Source organism: Antechinus flavipes, chromosome 3 (assembly GCF_016432865.1).
Source record: "Antechinus flavipes isolate AdamAnt ecotype Samford, QLD, Australia chromosome 3, AdamAnt_v2, whole genome shotgun sequence".
Classification (NCBI taxonomy): Eukaryota; Metazoa; Chordata; class Mammalia; order Dasyuromorphia; family Dasyuridae; genus Antechinus; species Antechinus flavipes.
In genome coordinates this window covers 633,645,579-633,668,575 of record NC_067400.1, presented here as the reverse complement: position 1 = coordinate 633,668,575, position 22,997 = coordinate 633,645,579, and the positions used below count along the sequence as shown (strand labels likewise).

Here is a 22,997-nt window from a genome sequence, read left to right as displayed (position 1 = left end):
GTTTCAAGGATCTTTTTTAAACCTCTTCCATAATTCCTTGGATTGCTTTTATTTCCACTCCACTAATATTTCCTTGATCTCTTACTTGATTTTGCAATTTCTTTTTATGTTCTTTCAGGAACTCCTTTTGTGTATATCTTGGATGTTACTCTTTGGGACAGGAATGGCTTGTTTTTTAACCTCATTATCTTCTGAATATTAACCCTAGATCTTCTTATATTTTTACCACTAGATACTTGATTTCCACCTCTTATTAAATATCACCGATTGTCTATTTTATCGTTTTTTCATAAAACCAAGTTTATTAATACATTTTTTACTGAGTTTTATTAATCTCATCTTTAACTTTTAGAATTTCAAATTTAGTATTTAATTGGAGATTTTGTTCCTTCTTTTTTTAGTTCTTTTATATACTCAATTCATTTGTTTCCTTTTTCTTATTTCTACTGATGTAAGAAGTCAGTCATATAAAATATGCTATCATCATGTCTTTTGCTGTATTCCAAAGGTTTTGATATATCGTCTTATTGTCATGATCTTATATTTGTTTTTTAACCCACTCATTAAGATTCAGGTGTTTAATCTCCAATTATTTTTAATGTGTTTACATGGTCCTTTATTAAAGAAAAATTTTATTGCATTTTAACCTGAAAAAGTTTGTACAGATGCAGAAACTCAAATAGGAATAGGTTAGATGGCTTACCCAAAGTCACATAGTCAGAGAACTTGGGTCCTACACATTCAGAAAAAAACCCTCTTATCTGTTGCATTCACCAATCTAAAATTATCATTACAAAAATAAATATCCAACAGAACAAAAATTGAAACAAAGTGAGTAAAATGACTGAATTTATACCATATGAATACCATGGAACGTTACACAGGAATTATAAGGAATCTTGGGATTTCAAAGAAAAACTCAATCCATTTTCAGAACTTTATAAACAGTATAAAATTGCAATGTCCAGTCAGATCTGTGCTGTAGAAAGAGGCCTTCCTTCATTCATTATATTCATAATTTATCTGCATTCAAATTTCTATACAAAGTATGACATCTTGGTGAAAACCTTTCTGCAAATGTAACTCTTGTACTATTTCTTTACAGTGTGCATATTGTGATGTCTAGTGACTTTATGTTCCAGGTAAAGGGGGTCTACATTCAGCATATTTCTAAATCTTCTCTTCACTATGTATCCTCAGATGTAAATTAAGATATAAACCGAGGCTAAAATTCTTCCCAAGGCAAGTATATGGGGGATTTCTTCCCAAGCAAAAAATCCCTGCTGACTAACAAGCTGTTCTCTATCTTTATGCCTTTGTACATGATTTCAATCTTCTAAGACTTTGGGGGTGGCAATTAAGGGATGAAGTAGGCTTGAATGATTTTCCACACAAGGTTTTTCTTCTAGTATGGAACATCTCATTTCTAATCAGGGATTAATGTGTATTAAAAAATTTACCATATTCCAGACACTCAAAAGTTTTTTTTTAAAGTCCATTGTGAAATAAAATTTGAGCTTTGTCTGAAGGTTTCCCCATTCATGATATCCCATATGGATTTTCTGATGTCTACCAAGCCCAGACCACTGTGTAAAAGCCATTCCACATTCATTACATTCATAAGGCTTCTCTGATGTAAATCAAGATAGGCGTGCTTTGTGAAACCCTTTCCACTGTGATTATAATCACAAGGCTTCTGTCCAAGGTGCATTCTCTGATGTGCATCAAGATAAGAACGCTTTGCAAAAGCCTTTCCACATTCACTACATTCATAAGGCTTCTCTCCAGTGTGAATTATCTGATGGATAGTAATATTAGAGTGAAATGAGAAAGTCTTTCCACATTCATTACATTCATAAGGTTTCTCTCCACTTTGGATTCTCTGATGTATATCAAGATAGGAGTGCTTTGTGAAAACCTTTCCACATTGATTATAAACATGAGGCTACTTTCCAGAGTGCATTCTCTGATGTTTAGTAAGACTGGAGTGGTATGGGAAAATCTTTCCACATGTTACATTCAGAAGGTTTCTCTCCAGTGTTGATTTTCTGATGTTCATGAAGATTGAAGGAATGTGTGAAAGACTTTCCACATTCATTACATTCATAGGGTTTTTCTCCAGTGTGGATTCTCTGATGTAGAACAAGTTTAGAGTTACATCTGAAACTCTTTCCACACTAATAACATTCATAACGTTTCTGCCCAGTGTGGATTCTCTGGGGTTTAACAAAATATTTGTTTTAACTTTTTTTTTTTTTAACAAAAAGTCTTGTTAGACTTTCATCTAGGGGAGGAAATGGGAGGTAGGAGGGGAAACTTCATCTAAGACCTCCCACACTCATTACATTCAAAAGGTTTCTCTTCAGTGTGGATTGTATGATGTTCTATGAGACTCTTGTGTTTGAATGCTTTTCCACAGTCAATACACTCATAAGACTTCTCTCCAGTGTGGATTCTCCAATGGACAGTGAGATTGGAACACTGTATGAAAGAATTTTTACATTCATACTTTTCCCAAATCTCAACTTTCTGATGTTCATGGAGATTGTAACTGGGTATGAAAACCTTTTCATATACACTACATTCATAAGGTCAAAATGGGTTCATGACCTAGGCATAAAGAATGAGATTATAAATAAATTGGAAGAGCATAGGATAGTTTACCTCTCAGACCTGTGGAAGAGGGAGGAATATATGACCAAAGAAGAACAAGAGATCACTATTGACCACAAAATAGAAAATTTTGATTATATCAAATTGAAAAGTTTTTGTACAAACAAAACAAATGCAGACAAGATTAGAAGAGAAACAATAAACTGGGAAGACATTTTTACAGTCAAAGGTTCTGATAAAGGCCTCATTTCCAAAATATATAGAGAACTGACTCTAATTTATAAGAAATCAAGCCATTCTCCAATTGATAAATGGTCAAAGGATATGAACAGACAATTCTCAGACGAAGAAATTGAAACTATTTATAGACATATGAAAATATGCTCCAAATAATTAATAATCAGAGAAATGCAAATTAAGACAATTCTGAGATACCACTACACACCTGTCAGATTGGCTAGACAGGGAAAGATAATGCGGAATGTTCAAGGGGATGTGGGAAAACAGGGACACTGATGCATTGTTGGTAGAATTGTGAACACATCCAGCCATTCTGGAGAGCAATTTGGAACTATGCTCAAAAAGTTATCAAACTGTGCATACCCTTTGATCCAGCAGTGTCTCTACTGGGCGTATACCCCAAAGGGATACTAAAGTAGGGAAAGGGACCCGTATGTGCCAAAATATTTGTGGCAGCCCAGTTTATAGTGGCTAGAAGCTGGAAAATGAATGAATGCCCATCAATTGGAGAATGGTTGAGTAAATTGTGGTATATGAACGTTATGGAATATTATTGTTCTGTAAGGAATGACCAGCAGGATGAATACAGAGAGGACTGGCAAGACTTACATGAACTGATGCTGAGTGAAATGAGCAGAACCAGGAGATCATTATATACCTCAACAATGATACTGTTTGAGGATGTATTCTGATGGAAGTGGATCTCTTCGATAAAGAGAGCTAATTCAGTTTCAATTGATCAAAGATGGGCAGAAGCAGCTACACCCAAAGAAAGAACACTGGGAGATGAATATAAACTGTTTGCATTTTTGTTTTTCTTCCCGGATTATTTATACCTTCTGAATTCAATTCTTCCTGTGCAACAAGAGAACTGTTCAGTTCTGCACACATATATTGTATCTAGCATATACTGTAACCTATTCAACATGTAAAGGACTGCCTGCCATCTGGGGGAGGGGGTGGAGGGAGGGAGGGGAAAAATCGCAGCAGAAGTGAATGCAAGGGATAATGCTGTAAAAAATTACCCTGGTATGTTCTATCAATAAAAAGTTATTAAAAAAAAAAAAAAAGCTTCTCTTCAGTGTGGATTCTCTGATGTTTAAGTTGGAAGAAAAGGTTTTGCAATTGTCAATGCTGAAAAATTACCCATGCATATATCTTGTAAATAAAAAGCAATAACAAAAAAGAAAAAAGAATTACAAAAATATAAATTTGCCTTGATTAGCTGAAGAGAAAATAAGGTGTCTAAATATATCTGTTTTAGAAAATGAACAAGTCATTAATGAACTTCCTAAGGTAAAAAAAAGCAGCAGGATTAATTGGATTTACTGGTGAATTCGATCAACTCTTTAAAGACCAGCTAATTCTAATATTAAACAATGTATTTGGAGCAACAAATAAAAAAAGGATTCTACCAAATTCCTTTTAGGAAGCAAATAAGACACTGATACTTAAACCAAGATGACCAAAAACAGAAAAAAGAAAATTAAAAACCAAATTTATTAATGAATGTAGATGCAAAAATTCTAAATAAAATACTTAAAGATTAGAACAATATATTACAAAGGTTATACATTATGATCAAGTGGAAATTATATCAAGATTTCAGGGATGGTTTGAAATAAGGAAAATTACTAAAATAGTTGATTGAATCAATAAGAAAGTAAAAAATGTTATTTCATCAATAGATGCAGCAAAAGCTTTTCCTAAAGTTCAACACTTTTTAAAATTAAAATTCTTGAAAGAAAAAAAAAAGGAAGGAATCCACTGATCATCTCCTGAAAGATATCCCAAAATGAAAACTATTCAGGAACATTATAGCCAAATTGCAGGACTCCCAGGTCAAGAAAAAAAATTGGAAGCAGCCAGAACCAACTCAAATATTGTTCAGGCACAGTCAGGATTGCAATATGATATTCCAGAAGGCAAAGAAGCATAGAGTATAACCAAAAAATAACAAAAAATACCCAACTAAACTAAACATTTCTCACCGAGGAAATTGTTCAACAAAAAAGGGAACTTTCAAACATTTCTGATGAAAAGGCCTGAACAGAGAATTCCAATTTAAAAAAAAAATTTAATAGCTTTTTATTTACAAATTATATGGATGGGTAATTTTACAACATTGACAATTGCCAAACCTTTTGTTCCAATTTTTCCTCTCGTTCCCCCCACCTCCTCCCCTAGATGTCAGGATGGTCAATACATGTTAAATATGTTTAAGTATAAATTAAATACAAAATAAGTATACATGTCCAAAGCGTTGTTTTGCTGTACAAAAAGAATCGGACTCTGAAATAGTATAAAATTAGCCTGTGAAGGAAATCAAAAATGCAGTCAGACAAAAATATAGGGATTGGGAAGAGAATTCCAATTTTCAAATAAAAGATTCAAGAGTAGCATAAAAAAAGTTAACAGGAAAGAAAAAGAAGTAAGTTAATCAGCCTAAACTGTTTATGTCCCTCAATGAGATAATACTTATAACTCTAATTAAGAACTGAATTTCTACTAGCTTGCTGTTTGGCCTTTGTTCTTTAAAAGGACCCAGAATTAGGAAGGAGAAGCCAAGACTGGGAAGTCAGTTAATTGAATTGGGACAGGGGAGGAAAGGGTGGTGAGGTGCAAAGTGCCAGCCTCACTTTCTCCTCCAGAGTCACCTGGCTTCAGTGGCCAGATATAGATCAGCATGATTGGAGATGGCCCTGGAAGCAGTGGAGATCTTGATTTTAAGGTAAGCTCTCAGTCTGAAGAAAGCAACACCCACAGAGAGATTAAAGTTGGCTAAGAAATGAAACCAAGAATGTTCTCTTTTACCTAGTCAAAAACAAGTTTGGAAGTGAAAAGTTTCCAAGGTTATTGGTCATACGGGCAGTCAGGAGTTTACATAGATAGAAGGGAAGGGGAATAAGATGACTTTGATGGGATGGTATAAAATTGAAGATGGGCTCACTTTCTCTAACTCCAATTCCTCTGACTCCTTTCCTCTTCCTCTGCCTTCTACAGACCCAAAAGGTAGAAATTGCTTGGGGACCCAGATGGGATGAGAGTATGTGGAATCTCAATGTCCCCTGGTAAGATTTGAGTTTTGCCTGAAGGTTTCCATATTCTTGAGATTTCTGTCTAATGTGCCCAATGTCTCATGTTTTCCATATCTGTGGTGCCATGTGAAATCCTTTCCACAGTCATTAAGTTCATAAGGCTTCTCTCCAGTGTGGATTCTCTGATGGATAGCAAGATAGGAGCGCTTTGTGAAAGCCTTTCCACATTCATTACATTGATAAGGCTTCTCTCCAGTGTGGGTTCTCTGATGGAATAAAGATTGCTGCGCTGGGCAAAAGCCTTTCCACATTCCTTACATTCATAAGTCTTCTCCCCAGTGTGGATTGTTTGATGGTAAGTAAGACTGCTCTGCTGGGTGAAAGCCTTTCCACATTGATTACATTCATAAGGCTTCTCTCCAGTATGGATTTTCTGATGGATAGCAAAAGAGGAGCGCTTTGTGAAAGCCTTTCCACATTCATTACACTCATAAGGCTTCTCTCCAGTGTGGATTCTCTGATGTTCACGAAGACTGTAACTCCGTATGAAAGTCTTTCCACAATCGTTACATTCATAAGGCTTCTCTCCAGTGTGGATTCTCCGATGGACAGCAAGACTGTAACGCTGTTTGAAAGTCTTTCCACATTCATTACATTCATAAGGCTTCTCTCCAGTGTGGATTCTCTGGTGAACAGCAAGATAGGAGGGCTTTGTGAAAGCCTTTCCACAGTCATTACATTCATAAGGTTTCTCTCCAGTATGGATTCTCTGATGGATAGCTAGATAGGAGGGCTTTGTGAAAGCCTTTTCACATTCATTACATTGGTAAAACTTCTCTCCAGTGTGGATTCTCTGATGTTGAGTGAATTTGGAATAACACTGGAAATCCTTTCCACATTGATTACATATGTAAGATTCTTTTTCTATGTGAATTCTCTCAGGAGTAGATTGCTCTCTCAAAGTTTTCCCATGTTTCTTACATTTATAAGGTTTCTCTCCAGCATGGATTCTCTGATGCTTTGAAAGGGAAGAGAGTACAAGAAAAGCTTTATTACATTCATGACACTCGGGTGTTTTCTCTTCAGGATGTATATTCTTATCTTTAGAAACACTGGAACTCTTTCTGAAAGCATTTTTGTGTGTATTCCATTCACAATGTTCCTTTCCAGTATGGTTTCTTTTGTGCTTAGCAAGAACAGCCCTACATTCCCGATATTGAAAAAGGTCTTTCCAGGAGATCATTTTCAGATTTGCACTCATCTCCTTCATATCAAAGCACGTCTCTGCATGTGAAAGAAACAAACACAATAAATTTATGCTCTAATGCTGGCTGATAATTAGAAAAAAAAAACTTTTAATTTTTCCAGGCAAAAAGTTTTCAAACTCAAATGGACAGATTCAATCATAGTGTTTCAATTACAGAGTTCTACACACAATACAATGACTTTGTACCCCCACATCCCCCCCCACCCTCTTAACAAATCTGAGACAAAGGGGAGGTGAAGGTTCTCATAATTTAGAAACCAGGCTATGAACTCTGAATACCTGAGTATCCTGATCCAAATCCCTGCAGCAGAGATTAGAACTCAAACCTGGAAACTGAGGCTTCTCAATCCATTGCACTGGACAGATGTTCTCCATTTTATTTCTAAACCTTTCTTTCAAATTCAATCTCAGGCACCTCCTAGCTCTGCACCCCTGGGGATGTGCTTTTTTGGGTCAGTTTTCCTGCAGAGTAAAGGTAATAATTGTACCTACTTCCCAGGTTATTGTGAGCATCAAAAGAGATAATGCCTATAAAACTCTTGGCACACAGTAGGCACCATATGTTTATTAACTACTATCGCTGTCACTATGATTTTGACTCTTTCCACCTCAACTCTTCCTTCCTTCATATACTTTCCTTCCCCTTTCTCTTTATATACAAATGCCTGTTGAACATGATATATTTTCACAAAAAAATACTTTCCTTTGCCTGGATTAGCTAAGAATAAGTTTCATAAAGTGTTGCTTATTCTGAAATCATCTGCAAGTCTATATACTGGATTTAAAACTTTTTGACAACTTCTCGTTGAATACCCAGGGCTCAATGGAGTACACTGAACAGAACAGGCACTTAATTATCCTTATTGATTGGTTGACATTACCCAGAGCTGATCACATGGCCTAACCTCAACTTAGTGCTTTCATGCTGGTCCCTCTGAGGGGCCAAATATTTGTTTCTATTTTTGTCTCTTTCCTGCTCCCTCTGAACTATGAACAAATCCCATAGTAAAAATATCAGGGCCTAGGGCTCCTGGTGCTGTTATGGAATAACCAGGAGTCTTTTCCTCCCATATCCCTAACCTAAGGGAAGCTGTCAGTTATTATGTAAATTAGACCAATAATCCTCTAAGAATGGGCCAAAAGTTGGTCAACAGGAACCAGGAAAAGGCAGAAAGTGGATGAATTAGGTCCAATTCCTTTCTGAGTAAGGCAGTGGTCTCCACTCCCATTCACAAACTGATAAATGGAGACAGAGAAAATCAAGAAGGCAGAGTCAAGTTCATTCTTGTCAGTCCTTCCCTCTAAGAGAGGACAATGACATGAAGGAGATCACGCCGTGACACGTGAGTGACTTGGATTTAAGTGAGGGAGGGCTTCCCAAGGTCATTGGCCTCCCTTTATCCCATAGAGCCATCTGCTTCCAATGACCAGTTACAGATCAGGATTCCTGGAGATGGCTCTGGATGCGGATAGATAGAGGAAACTTGGGCCTTTTTCAGGTAAGGTCTTCAACAGGTCTCCTGTGACTGAGGCCGCCCCCATCCAGTGATTAAAGCTAGGGAGCAATGGAGGCAAAGATCTCCTCTCTCGCCTAGGAGACAGGTGAATGCTGTGAAAATCTCAATAAATAAGATGGAATGAATGAAGTCACTGGGAAGAACCTCGAGGTTCAGAAATGACTGTGAATTACACTCAGTCTAAGTCAGTGAGGACCCAAACAAAGACCAAATGAAATTTAGCAAGGGACCACACCTATGTGTGGTCGATGAGCATCAAACTGGTTTTTGATTAAGGTTTCTTCCTCAAGAAATGAATTGGGGTAGCTAAATGGCACAGTGGATAGAGAGAAGTCAAAAGGACCAAAGTACAAATCTGACCTCAGACACTTAATATTTCCCAGCAGTTAAATCATTTAACTCCAAGTGCCTCAGCAAAAGAAGAAAGAAAGAAATCTATTCAGGGATGGTTCAGTGGTGAGGAGGTGGAAAAATGCTTTTAAGACCTCTGTAGGTAAGGGTATATGATAGCCTAAATGAACAGAAGAAGGAAGGGAAGAAGAAAAGAAAGAAGGAAACAGGCAAGGAAGAAAGAAGAGAGGGGGAGAGAGTGAGAAGGGAGGAAAGGAGAGAAGGAGGCAAGAAAGGAATCTTCCAACTGATCGAATCCAGCTTGTGGCCAGCTTTCTTCAGAAGTTGTTGCTTTTCCAATATATCTGTCCTTAACTGTAGCCTGCGTGGCGAAGTCGGCAGAGGATGAAAAGGGGGGGGGGAGGAAGAATAAAAAAAAAGTGCATACAGGGAACAAAAGAAAAACTACAAGAAGGCAGAAAGCCATAGCAGGTTCTAAATACAATATCTTTCAATTATAGTTTACAGAAATTTATTATTACATATTTTGAATCCTCCCTTATGTTCTGCTAAACATAAAACATTTTAAAAATTGTTCTTTTTTTTTCTATTTTGTTTTTAGTTTTAAATAAATATGAAAAAAGTAAAAATAAAGGGTTTTTTTTGGCTTAAGGAAGGCCTAAAAAAATTCATATTAGTCTGAGCCCTCTTTCTTTGGTTTTGGATAGTTGGACATTCTAAAATTTCCAACAAAGACTTCCACTAGGATCATTGATCCTTCATTAGAAGAGAACTGAAAGACCATGAAGTCCAATCCCCTCATTTTACAGATGAAGAGACTGAGGTTCAGAGGTTAAGTGAGTGCTCAGGATCTCACTACCACAAGGGTCTGAAAAGGGATTCCAAGCCATTTTTCCTGTCCCCAGGCCTATCACATGAAGAAACCTATAGAATAGCAGCCTGCACTCCAGCTGACAACTCACTCACCAAGACAGGAGTTCCTCAGGCCTCCTCTCTCCACATAGGAGATGAAATCTTCTCTGGGAACTGGAAGTCCTGAAAGGGGGAAAATAGTGGGTGTGAGTCTTGAAACTTGTCATTTATTCCTCATTGGAACAGCACCAGGGTGCAAGGCCTACTGGGTAGTTCCAAGGACAACTCAAAGATGGTTTTCAGAGTGTTTATTGCCAGGGAAAGAGGGAAGAGAGGAAAGGAGACCATGCAGGCAATCTGGAATCAGAAGATCCTGATTTTGCTGTCTCCTTCACAATGGGATGACCACATCCCACAGCTTCCATTTTCTGGACATTAGAGACGGCTGGTAGCACAGAGAAGGGAGCACCGGACCTGCATTCAGGAAGCCCCGAGTTCAAATTTGGATTTAGACATATCCTGGCTGTGTGACTCTGGGTAAATAATTTCATCTGTTTGCTTTAGCCTGCAGACCTGTAAAATGGGGATAAAGATGGTGCTCAAAATAAAGGGTAGTGGTGAGGAGCAAGTGCGATAATGTGCATGAAGGAAGCTCTGAGCACAAGGTCTGGAACCCAGCAAATGTATAAAAACACCTCCTCCCTTCCCTTTCTCTCCCTGTATCTGTACAGACCTTTAGGAGATGTATGAAGGAAGAACAAGGACCCACTTGCTGTGCTGGCAATTTATGTGTTGGGGCAGTGAGGTAAAATTTTGTTTATTTTTTTTTTTTACCAAAAAAAATATTGCGAAGACAGAATAGTTCCCCCCAAGAGGAAGGGGGTTCCTTCTCCTATCCCATGTTCAGTAAAAAAGGGCAAGATTAGTTTTCAGAAGGTTTGCAGACAAAACTGTCAGGTTCCCATCCTACAAGACAAAGACCACTCAAAGAAGGGCAGGCAGCAGGAGGACCTGTCTCTTGGGGACAGGAGGCAGCCCTTGGGCCTTTCTGAGAACTGGTAAAAGCCTGAACCTCTGCACCCTAGGGAGGGGATGGTGACACTCCTGTTGATGGCAGTTCCAGAGTTCCAAGGGAAGGGCTCCTTACCCAGGGAGAGCAAGTTCTCGGCATTCTCCAGCATGACCTCCTTATACAGCTCTTTCTGATCCGGGTCCAACAGACCCCACTCCTCAGGGCTGAAGTCCACAGCCACATCCTTGAAGGTCACCAACCCCTAAAACACCAACATCCAGAGGACTGAAGAATTGAAACACGCTTCATAACTGACCTGATGCAATGCTCCTCAATGTACAGAAGGGACCTGAAGCATGGAGGAGGGATCGGCCCAAGGTGACAGCCCTTACGGGATTCAAAGACAGCACGGAAACCAAAGTCCCCCCAAAGACCAGTGGAATATAGAGAAACACATCTTATATTTTCAATTGGAATAAGATTGAGAAATGTCTTACTAGGAAATGGTACTGCCTGTGGAATCGGGGAAGTTATGGGTTCTATGAGAGAGTGATGAGGATTTGTGGAGGTGAAATCAGACAGTGCTATGTTAAGAAAATGGCATGAAGTGTGTGTGTGAAGGTAGCAAGTATTATGTGCTGTAGAGCCAAAACATTTCCATGATCACTGAGGAGAAAAAAAGATCTTGTGAATTTTCCAAAGGCCAGAAATTAAGTCTTATCCAGATCCAGTCTTCCCCCCCAAGAGTATTCTTTTTTTCCAAATGCATGTACAAAGTTTTCAACATTCATTTTTGTTAGATTTTGTGTTCCAAATTTCAGAATCACACACTTCTTCTTTTTTTTTTTAATTATAACTTTTTATATCCAAAACATATGTGTGGGTAATTTTTCAACACTGACAAAACCTTCTGTTCCAACATTTCCCCTCCTTCCCCCCACCCCCTCCCCTAGATGGCATATAGACCAATACACCTTAAATATGTATATCTTAAATACAATATACGTATACATATTTATACAATTATTTGGTTACACAGGAAAGATCAGAGAATCACACATTTCTTAATGGATATGGCCCAATGGTCACCAATTTACAGAAGGAAACTGAACCAGGGAGAAGGGATTTACATAAAGGTCACATCCTTTTATGAGAACACTTGGAAGCACAGTCATGCAAGGCCTCCCACCTACACTGTACACAGCTGGTATGGTGTGGTGGTGGTGGTTTGGAAGTTGCCAAAATGTTGTCTTCCATGTTGCAATGAAAGTTTCTTGAGGGCAGTGACTGATTTTTCCTCCTTTGAATCTCCTCTATGTTTGCACAGAGACTCTTCCCTTTCTAAATGCCTGTTGCTTTGATTCAAGCAATGGTAAAGGGGGAGAAAGACTTGGGCTGAGCTGAGCATGCTCAGTATGATTCTAGATGTACCTAATTGTAGCTTTGGGGCACGGAAGGACCTCAAGAGAAAAAGAAAATAAAATGGAATAAAAGAAAACATGCCAGGAAGCACAGAACCACTTCAGGACAGCTCCTGAACCATGTGTAGCATTTATTATGTATGTTTGTTTTATATTGAATCTGCTGTTATATTCTGCTGGTTACATGAATTTTTTTTCTTCTCTTAAGAGAAAGAAATTTATAATTTCTTTATTTATAAATAAATTATATGTATATATATATATATATATTATAATAGGGGATGCTAGATGGCACAGTGGATAGAGCGCTGGTCCTGAAGTCAGGAGAACTTGAGTTCAAATCTTCCCTCAGACACTTAATACTTCCTAGGTGTGTGACCCTGGGCAAAGTCACTTAACTCCAATTGTCTCAGGGGAAAAAATAAAATAAAGTTACAATGATAATGGCAAAAATGGCAAAGAGAAAGGATTCAGAGAGATTTGGGAAGATCTGTGTGGCCTGAGGCAACAGGAGCTGAGCAACAGCAGGAGGACCATTTCTGCTCTGCTCCCAGCCAGGGAAAGGACAAGAGCTGGGGAAGCTTCCAGGGTTCTGCTCCAAACAACAGGGTCAAGGGTTTGAGGAAAGTCAGTGGCTACAGGAGGGAGCTTGGGTACAGGACATAGAGAGTGGCTAGAAGGTAGGAGCATGTGTGTGTGTGTGTGTGTGTGTGTGTGTGTGTGTGTGTAGTGGGAGATGGTGCTGGACCAAAGCAAAGACATGATACCTACAGGAAAGATACTAATGAGTGAAGTGGTCATCTTTGTCTGGGACCTATATTGGGGAAAATTTAAACAAAGATGTGGGGGCAGCAACTGGGGGAAGGGGGTTAATGCTCAAGATGCCAAAGGGACAGTGATCAGTCCAAAACATAGCAGAGAGGAGGGCACTGTTGTTTTTACTGCAGTGACTTTCCTGCCTACTTTTGTAAAGGATCCACAGATAAGAGAGATGGCCAGCCTACAGACCATCCTCCAGATCTGGGGAAATGGCCTTTTGGCCTGATGCTGCCACATCTGTGGACAGAATACACTCACCTGGGCTGGGGCTCTGTGGTTCTCAGGGGCCATTCCCTCTGGCTCCAGCTTTCCTGCTTGGGCCAGGTCTTGGTCCTCTGCAAGCTGTCAGGGAAGGAGGAAAGATTACTGTTATTACTGAACAGATGTGGCTCCCTTCTTTTCCTGGACAAGAGACAAGCCTACAGGAAATTGCAAAGGGTGAGATTCCAGGGGAGTTACTAAGCCCCTGGCCCTGCCCTTTGTGCAGACCCAAACCAATAGGGAGAGGGAGGCTGAAAGGATGAAAAATGAAAATGGTGCAGTCAAAATGGAAGAAAAAAGGCAGGATATTGCCTGAACTCTCTCCAGTTTCCTATGAAATAACTTTCAATTAAGAGTGAAGTAACAGCACCTACAAAACAATGGGGAGAAACAATTTTCCAGCCTTAGGTAATTTAAAAGGATTGCAGGAAAGATCTATCTCACTTGGGTAAAAGAGGAACATAGCCTGGGACAGATCAACAACTGGAGGCCCATTGGACCCTTCCACACTAGGTCAACAGCCAGTTCCAGAGTCTTTGTCACAACTGTCAAGGAGCCAGCCACTAAATCTCTATCTTTGAATCAGGAAGTCATTAACCAAACTTCTTACCTCAGAGTAAAAGGCTTGGGACAGTGTCATCTGCTCAGGGCAAGAGCTCAATCTTAAAAGCCACAAAATGGCATGGGAAATGAGAAATAAAGACAACAAAATACAATAGCTCTGGCAAAAGAAAATTATTGTGGTTCAAGGGGAGGTTCAAAGACAAATTCAGAAGAAGACGAGATAAAAATGCCTCCAATCCGAAATCTCAAACAGAAATATGAATTGATCACAAGTCTAAAAAGTCCTCCTGGAGGAGCTCCAAAAGGATTTGAAAAATCAAGTAAGAGAAGTAGAATAAAAATTAGGAAAAGAAATGAGAGTGGAACTAGAGAATCATGAAAAAAAAATGTCACCAATTTGGTTTAAGGAAAGCACAAAAATCCACTAAAGAAAACATCTCCTTTAAAAGAATTGGCCAAATGAAAAAGAATGTACACTGAAGAAAATAATTCGTTAATAATTTGGAAGCTAATATAAATAAAATAGACATGGAAAGAATTCACTGATCACCTTCTGAAGGATATTGCAAAATGAAAACTAGGAACATTATAGATAAATAGCAGAATTCACAGGTCAAGAAAAAAATTGTAAGCAGCCAGAAGCGATTGAAATATTGTTCAGGCACAGTCAGGATTGGAATATGATATTCCAGACGGCAAAGAAGCATGGATTATAACCAAAAAATAACTAATCAGCAAAACTAAACATCCTATTTTGTTGGACCCTGAAACCTTCTACCCCACCTGTTTTCTATTGCCCCTTGAACACAATGCCTTGGGTACAGTAAAAACCAGAATTGGGTTGAGGCACCCGAGTATGTATTCTGCTGATAGGTGTGCACTAGGTGTTCCAGCAAGAGAATTATGGCACAAACAGTCATGCATTGAGTACAAGCCAAGGATGGATCAAGCATTCCCCTCCTCTGGTAGGACTGTTTGAGGCAAGTGACCATGGAGGAAACAGAGGACGGTTAGGGGGAAGATGTAAGGGACAAGAGATGAGGGGAGAGGGAGAGACATAATGGGAGACATCATGAGCTGTACCAAATAAAGTGTGCCTACTTCAATCTTCCTCAAGTGTGGTGACTGACTATCTCCTCTCTTGTATTCGGAGATGTCTAAAGAGTCCTTGTGGCCACTGGGTAAGGAAAGGTACCACCCGGTTAGGAGTAGCCTAACACTCTTTCACAAAGGAAAACATTCAATGAAAAAGGAAATTTTTAAAAATTCTTGATGAAAAGACCCAAGCAGAACAGAGAATTCAAAATTTCAAGTAAAAGAGTAGCATAAAAAAGTAAGGAGGAAAGAAAAAGAAAAAATTAAATTAAAAAGACTAAACTTTTTATGTCCCTACATGCGATAATACTTGTAATTCTACTTAAGAACTGAATTTTTACTGGTTTGTTGTTCTCTAAGAGGACCCAGACATTGGGAAGAGGAAGCCAAGACTGGGAAGTTAGTTAATTGAATTGGGACAGGGGAGGAGAGGGTGGTAAGGTACAAAGTCCCCAGCCTCATTACTTCCTCCAGAGCCACCTGGTTCCAGTGGCCAGATATAGAGCAGAATGACTGGAGATGGCCCTGGAAGCAGTGGAGACCTTGACCTTAAACTAAGCTCTCAGTCTGAATGAGGCAACACTCACAGAGGGATTAAAGCCTGGAAAGAAATGAAGCCAAGAATGTTCTCTTTTATCCAGTCAAAAACAACAAGTCTGGGAGGGAAAAGTGCCCAGGGCTATTGGCCATAGGGGCAGGTGGAAGTTTACATAGACAGAAGGGACAGGGGATAAGATGACTTTGATGGGATGGTATAAAATTACTCCTAGTCTTCTGACTCCCTTCCTCTCCCCCATGCTCCTACAGACCCAAGAGGCAGGACAGGTTTGGGGCCCCAGATGGGATAAGAGTGTGTAGAACCTCAATCTTCCCTGAGTCAGAATTCTCCTTGATACTAATACTCAGTCCTCCCAGCATCCCTTTTTCCCAACAGATAAATGGTGAGGGAAGGGGCAGGGAGCTCTAGAAGTGATTTAGGTGGGTAGTTGAATCAGAAAAAACAATTGCTGAGTTCTGAAATCTAAGTAGAAGATGAGAGAACTTTCCTAAACTCCTGAGTAGATTTTAGGTTTAAGGAATGTGGAAAGAGTGAGCCACATGCCTGGAAAGGAGCCCAAGATGTGCAGGTCCAGAGAAGTTTGCCCAGGAAACAGCTTCCAGGAAGTTTCCTGGAGCCAGAAAGGCAGTGCCTGTGAAACTTCTTAAGAAATCATGTCCAAAGGCTCACAATCAATTCACTAAATGGGAGCTGGAGACAAAGCTAGGATACCAGGGCCAGAAGGGGAGGCTGAAAGTGGCACTCCTGGGTTACTATGGGGAAAGCCTGCCTTTGGGCAAATATAATGGGTAATAATGGGTAAGCTTGAGGAAGAGGGTTAGTGGATATTTGTCAAATGTTTGGAAATCTGGAAAAGAGATAGGAGCCAAGAATGTGTTAAGTAGCCAGACCTGGAAGGATGTACATGGAAGGATGTAGAAGGCTTCTGAATATATATAGAGGTGAGGAAATTGGGAGATGGGATGGGGGAGAGACTTTTAACTGGATGGGATGGAAAGTAAGAGTGGGTGAGAAGATAAAGCAACAGAAATAGGGTAAATGGGGGGCTTGAGAAACACAATGGTGAGTAAATATAAGATGGAAGGACATTAAACAGGGACACTGATACATTGTTGGTGGAATTGTGAACACATCCAGCCATTCTGGAGAGCAATTTGGAACTATGCTCAAAAAGTTATCAAATGTGCATACCCTTTATTCAGCAGTGTTTCTACTGGGCTTATACCCCAAAGAGATACTAAAGAAGGGAAAGGGACCTGTATGTGCCAAAATGTTTGTGGCAACCCTGTTTGTAGTGGCTAGAAGCAGGAAAATGAATGGATGCTCGTCAATTGGAGAATGGTTGAGTTAATTGTGGTATATGAACGTTATGGAATATTATTGTTCTGTAAGGAATGACCAGCAGGATGAATACAGAGAGGAATGGAGAGATTTACATGAACTGATGCTGAGTGAAATGAGCAGGACCAGGAGATCATTATATACCTCAACAATGATACTGTTTGAGGATGTATTCTGATAGAAGTGGATCTCTTCGAAAGAGAGCTAATTCAGGTTCAATTGATCAAAGATGGGCAGAAGCAGCTACACCCAAAGAAAGAATACTGGGAGATGAATATAAACTGCTTGCATTTTTGTTTTTCTTCCCGGATTATTTATACCTTCTGAATTCAATTCTCCCGGTGCAACAAGAAAACTGTTCGGTTTTGCACACATATATTGTATCCAGAATATACTGTAACCTATTCAACATGTAAAGGACTGCTTGCCATCTGGGGGAGGGGGTGAAGGGAGGGAGGGGAAAAATCAGAACAGAAGTGAATGCAAGGGATAAAGTTGTAAAAAAAAAATTACCCTGGCATGAGTTCTATCAATAAAAAGTTATTTAAAAAAAAAAAGATGGAAGGACATTTAGTTGGCTGGACTGGATGTTAAAATGGCTCTTTGTGATAGCAAACACCTGGAAATTGCAGTGATCCCCCCTTCATTCCATATTTATTTTAAATTAAAAATCCCATCATTAGAAATTAGAGACAGTCGGTTTTACAGTGCAAAGAATCCTGAGACTGGACTCAAGAAAGGTTGATTTCAAATCCATCCTCATACTCTTACTAGCTCTGTGTCCCTGGGCAGATTACTTCATGTATGTGTGCCTCAGTTTCTCCAATTATTAACAGGGAAAATGATGGGACCAAATTCACAGATATGTTGTGAGACTCAAAGGAGAAATATATATATATATTTGGCACAGTACCGAATACATAGTGAGTATATATAAATTATTTCTTTCCCTACTTTTCCCACTAACTGTGCTGGAATTTGAGGGAACAATGAAATATTACAATAATTTTTTTATACCAGGCAGCATTAGGAACAAGGAGGAACAATTTATTCTCAATAACAACATATCTAGATAACATTCTAGATAACCTTTCTAAAATCGAGGCCTATCCCAACAAGGAACGGGTTGCCTAGACAGAGAAAGAATTCCTTTCACTGCACAACTTCAAGAAAAGGCAGCAGGGGCAGTTTTCAAAAACTTTGTAGACAAAATTCCCATCTGGTTAGAAGTTAGAGTAGATGTCATATCTCAGATTAGCTCCTGTTAAGACATTCTTTAATGCTGTATTGCTTTTTGAGCATTGCAGAAACCAGGCATTGACCAAGATCTAACACTCTATACCGAGAATTCAAAATGAGTTCTTCATTCAGATATAGTGGACGATACTATAAACAAATGAGGAGAACAAGGGATAGTCTGCCTCTCAGATATGTGGAGAAGAAAGGCATTTCTTGCCAAAGAAGAACTAGAGGATATTATCAAATACAAAATGGATAATTTTGATTATATTGAATTAAAAAGGGTTTGCACAAACAAAAGAGCTAGCAGTGCTGGCCAGACATTATGCTGGGCAGTGGCTGTGGACAAGGAGGAATGAGCACTTGCTGGGAAAGTACTTTAGGGAGCAAAAACATTTCGGGGACAGCAGCTGACAGATCTTGCATGTGATTTATAGGTGAGAACTGCTGCTGAGGTTGAGCCACTGGACAGAATTCAGAACATAACAGTAAGGAGGAGCTGAGGATTAAGGCAGCATTACCCAGAGCTGAGAAATCAAACTTGACAGTAATGATGATCATTGGTATAAGCTTCTAAAAATAAAATAAAACCAAATGAAAATTCAGGAGGAGTAAGCAGAGGAAAAAGAACCTCACAATAGCTACTTTGGTATAAAAGAAGATCATGGTTAATATTCAGAAAATAGTGAGGTTAAAAAACAAGCCATTCCTATTCCAAAGGGTAACTTCAAAGATACACAACAAGCCCAAAAGGAATTCTTCCAAGAATATAAAAAGGAATTCAAAAATCAAATAAGAGATCAAGGAAATATTAGGGGGAGAAATGAAAGCAATCCAAGAAATTATGAAAAGAAAGTTAATCAATTTGAAAAAGGTAACAAAAAAGTTCTTGAAATATAGAATTGAAGAGGAATTGAATGACATTATGAGACACCAAAAAACAATTAAACTAGAAAACATAGAAGAGAATCTGAAACATCTCATTAGAAAAGCTGGAGAACAGATCAAGGAGAGACAATATAAGAATTGTTGGACTAGCTAAAAGTTATTATTTAAAGAACAATCTGGATACAATATTTGAAGAAATTATGAAAGAAAATTTCTCTGAACTTCTAGAAAAAGCAGGTAAAGGGGGAAAGAAAAAAAATCTACTGTTCACCAACTGAAGAGATCACAGGAGAAAACCATAAAAGAATATCCTAGCAAAATTTCAAAATTCCTAGATTAAGGAGAAAATACTGCAATCCAGCCAGAAAATAAGACAGACTCCAAAACTGCAGAAATAGTCAGGATTTTAGGAAACCCAGCAGCTTCAACTCTAAAAGACCATGGGTTTGGTAACATTAAATTTCAAAAAAAACAAAAGACCAAGAGTTGCATCCTGAATAATTTACTCAGAAATCTGGAAGAGAATATGGAATGACAAACTGAAAAACTTCCATGTATTTGTAGCAAAAAGAACGGAACTGAATGGAAATTTTAACATAAAAGATTCAGAAAAAAGGAAAACATTAAGTTCCAAGGCACTCATTAAGGCCAATTGCTTATATATGTGAAAATATTAGCAATGTAACTATAGAGTTTCAAAGGTTGGAGCTGAATAGTGTATGATGAGTAGAAAAAGGAAAATGGAAACAATTATAAAAATTGGGCAAGAGGAAGAACTAGAACTGAGAAAGGTGGGGTAAGGTAGGGAGAAAAGCTGGTAATATTGTAACCTTAATCTCTGAATTGTAGAAAAAAAGTAATGTATACATCGCGAAGTCCTGGAGTCTACTTAGGAGCTGGGGAGGTTGCCAGGACCCTTCTCGTAGAGTTTAGGCTTGGTGACTCTAAAGGGAACCTGGACACAGAGAGAGAGGGACTGGGGTCTGATCGAGCAGCAACCAAAGAGCCTGGGGGATAGTGGGGAGAGAGGCAGAGCCAGGTAGGATCCAAAATGGGGTCCTCAAGACAGGCAGATCTCTTGAATCTATCAGAGGACTAAGTCGAAAGGAAGAACCACCACGTTTCTAATCAGGATCCAGGAACAGGCAAGATTCCTAGGTCCTCAAGGGCAAGGCCTGAAATTGGGAAAATATCAATCGATGATAAATCCGGGGATGATAATCTCCAAAGTTTGGGAAACTTTTGGGGTGTGAAAAACAGTGATGGCTGGGGGAAAGGGAGGGGAGAGGCTAGGGAGGGAGGGCTTCTGGTGCTGAAGGTCAGATGATCCCTCATTAGCAAAGATAAAGGCAACTAGCAAAAGCTCAGAGGTAGATATGCCGGGAGGTGGCTGGACCTACCTGGGACCTGCACCTACAGATCTGGCTTGCAGGAGGCAGAGAGATCTCAAGTCCAAAATTCCACTTTCCAAGCAGCTCTCTGGCAGAGATTTCTCCTGGGCCCAAAAGTTCCCACCTTAGCGAGCCCCTGAGACTTCCCAGAATGAGCTGTCTCCTTCTATGACGCCAAGAACAGGAAGTCAGGCGCTCCGCGTCTTCACCACCCAAAACCCCGCCCTCCATCAAGTGAAATGTCTTCATCACTGCAGAGGCCCAACGTCTGCCCTGGACTCCTCCCAGGCTCCCAAACTCCACCCCACGGGCTCATATTCCACCTGGGTCACCACCCACCAGGCTGTTCAGCTCTGAGATCTCCTCCTCCCCCCAGGCTGCCACCTTCTCCCACTCATTAGTAGCTTTGAGGCTCTTTCCTTCCTCTCTGGAACTGAAAAGGTGGGTAGATAAAACCTGGCCAGCAGCCAATTTACCTTCAACTGTTAATCCAGATTGAATTGGATTATATTATGTATAATTGGCTTGATTATAGCACTAAACATTATCTTTTAAAAATCCGGTGACAAGGGGAATTTGGGCAAGTAAACTAGAAATGATTCCACAGGTGTATTCTGTCCTAATAAAACTAATTTCTCACTGAGATAAATGATAAAGGAGAGAGCACTATGGAAAGCATTGTCACTATTGGAGAGAATCCAAAGGTGCAAGAAATAATGGGGTTTACCAACTTAGACTCAGAAAAGATCAGTATGTGTAGGAACCAAAAGATGGTTAAAGTATAACTAGGAATTACCCTAAATCCCTATGTACATGGTTCCAATAGGGAAATAGAGGAATCAAATAATCCATAGAATTGACAAAGAAGACATAAGTAAATCAACAAATTTCACTGACATTTAACCTTGTATAACATTTACCTTTTATTATTGGCTTCGCATAATGTAATCGATAATTAATATTTACCCATAAAAAACTTACTCAAATATTAAATCTCAAATGAAGCAACATATAAAGGTCAATAAGTCAGACACATGTCTGAAGACTATATTGACCTAAAGAAAAGTATATGATCGTGATATAGTATAAAAATAAAGCTTGAAGGAGCCTGAGAGAAATGGGAGCATCATTTCCTTCAGTTCCTCACTCAAACTACCCCACGACTCCTGTCTTCCTTTGACCCCGACCCTATTCCTCCTGCTCAGTCCCCTGGACCCTGCAAACTTCCAAAGGCAGGTTGAGCCAATATAATAAAAATGACAATCCTACCTGAATTAATTTGCTTATGCAGTACAATATACCAAAAGTATTTGATAGTACTAAAATAACAAAATTCATCAAAAAGAACAAAAGATTACCAATTATATTACCAGAAGAATCAATAAAATGTGTGAAGGAAAGTAGTTTAGGTGTTGTATTACAATGGACTCATCATTAAAATAATCACATCTTTCTAAGAAAACTTTAGTGGAATAGATTAGTTCCATAAAACTGTATTAAATGATCAAAGCAATCTAACATTTGATAAACAAAAAAATCCAAGTTTTTGAGACAAGAAACCACCATTTGACAAAAATTCCCAAGAGAACTGGAAAGCAATTTGGCAGAAACTAATCAAGGATCATATAATTCAAACATAATCTATTTCTTTTTGCAATGATTCCCAACAATCATGATGAGAGTCACAATGCTTTTGTAAATCAAGAAGTGAAAACCTACATTAATCTCTCACTACTTCCGACTGAGTATAATATATTCCTTTAGTTTTTCAATCTGTCATCAAACTGTCTGTAAACCCCCAGAAACACTGATGTGTAAATCTATTGTCAATGGATGGTTACAGATGTGCACAAACACTCATGTTTTCTGTCACTGCAACAGAGGTGTTTCTTCTTTCACTGGTAAATTTGTAAGCACATTTTACCAGTGATGAAACTGCCAGATCAAGAAGACACAAATGTTTCTGTTTCTGCAGGACAGATGGCAGGCTCTTTGACCATGAACTATAACTGTTGGGCATATTGGGCACCATAAGCAATTGTGAAAAAAAATCATAGATCGTCAGAAAGATTCTACATAGATACACATTTTCTCATTTAAGTTTTAAGGCTATTTTCTGTTATCAGCTGATCTTTAACTTGTACAACTGTTCCTTGATGAAATACATAGAAATACTAGCAATACATAGCATATATGTTTATGTGGCCCACACAAGTACATAGAAATACATAGAAATGCTAGCAAGTTAACAAGGCAAAGTTCACGTTTGAAGTTTGCCCTGTGTATTACAGAGACTAGATTTGTTGGAAGCTTTCAGACCAGATTGGTTGCTTAATCAGGAGGTGCTGGTCACACTGATCCCAGAGTCTTTTGAGGGGCCAGAGATGGTGATCTAGACAATGAGGCAAGGAATTTTCTGCCATCTACCTTTTCAGTAACCTATATTCTGTTTTTGAAAACTGCTTTAAGCTGAGCACTAAGCTGTTGTTAACTTGCTGTTGGTTTTGAACTCTATTAATGTAAAACTTC

At 38.9% G+C, this 22,997-nt stretch overlaps 1 pseudogene; it reads right to left on the bottom strand.

The window, feature by feature from the left end:
- Positions 1-577: 577 nt before the first annotated feature.
- LOC127556901 (zinc finger protein 501-like) lies at positions 578-20,681 on the bottom strand (annotated as a pseudogene).
- Positions 20,682-22,997: the final 2,316 nt, after the last annotated feature.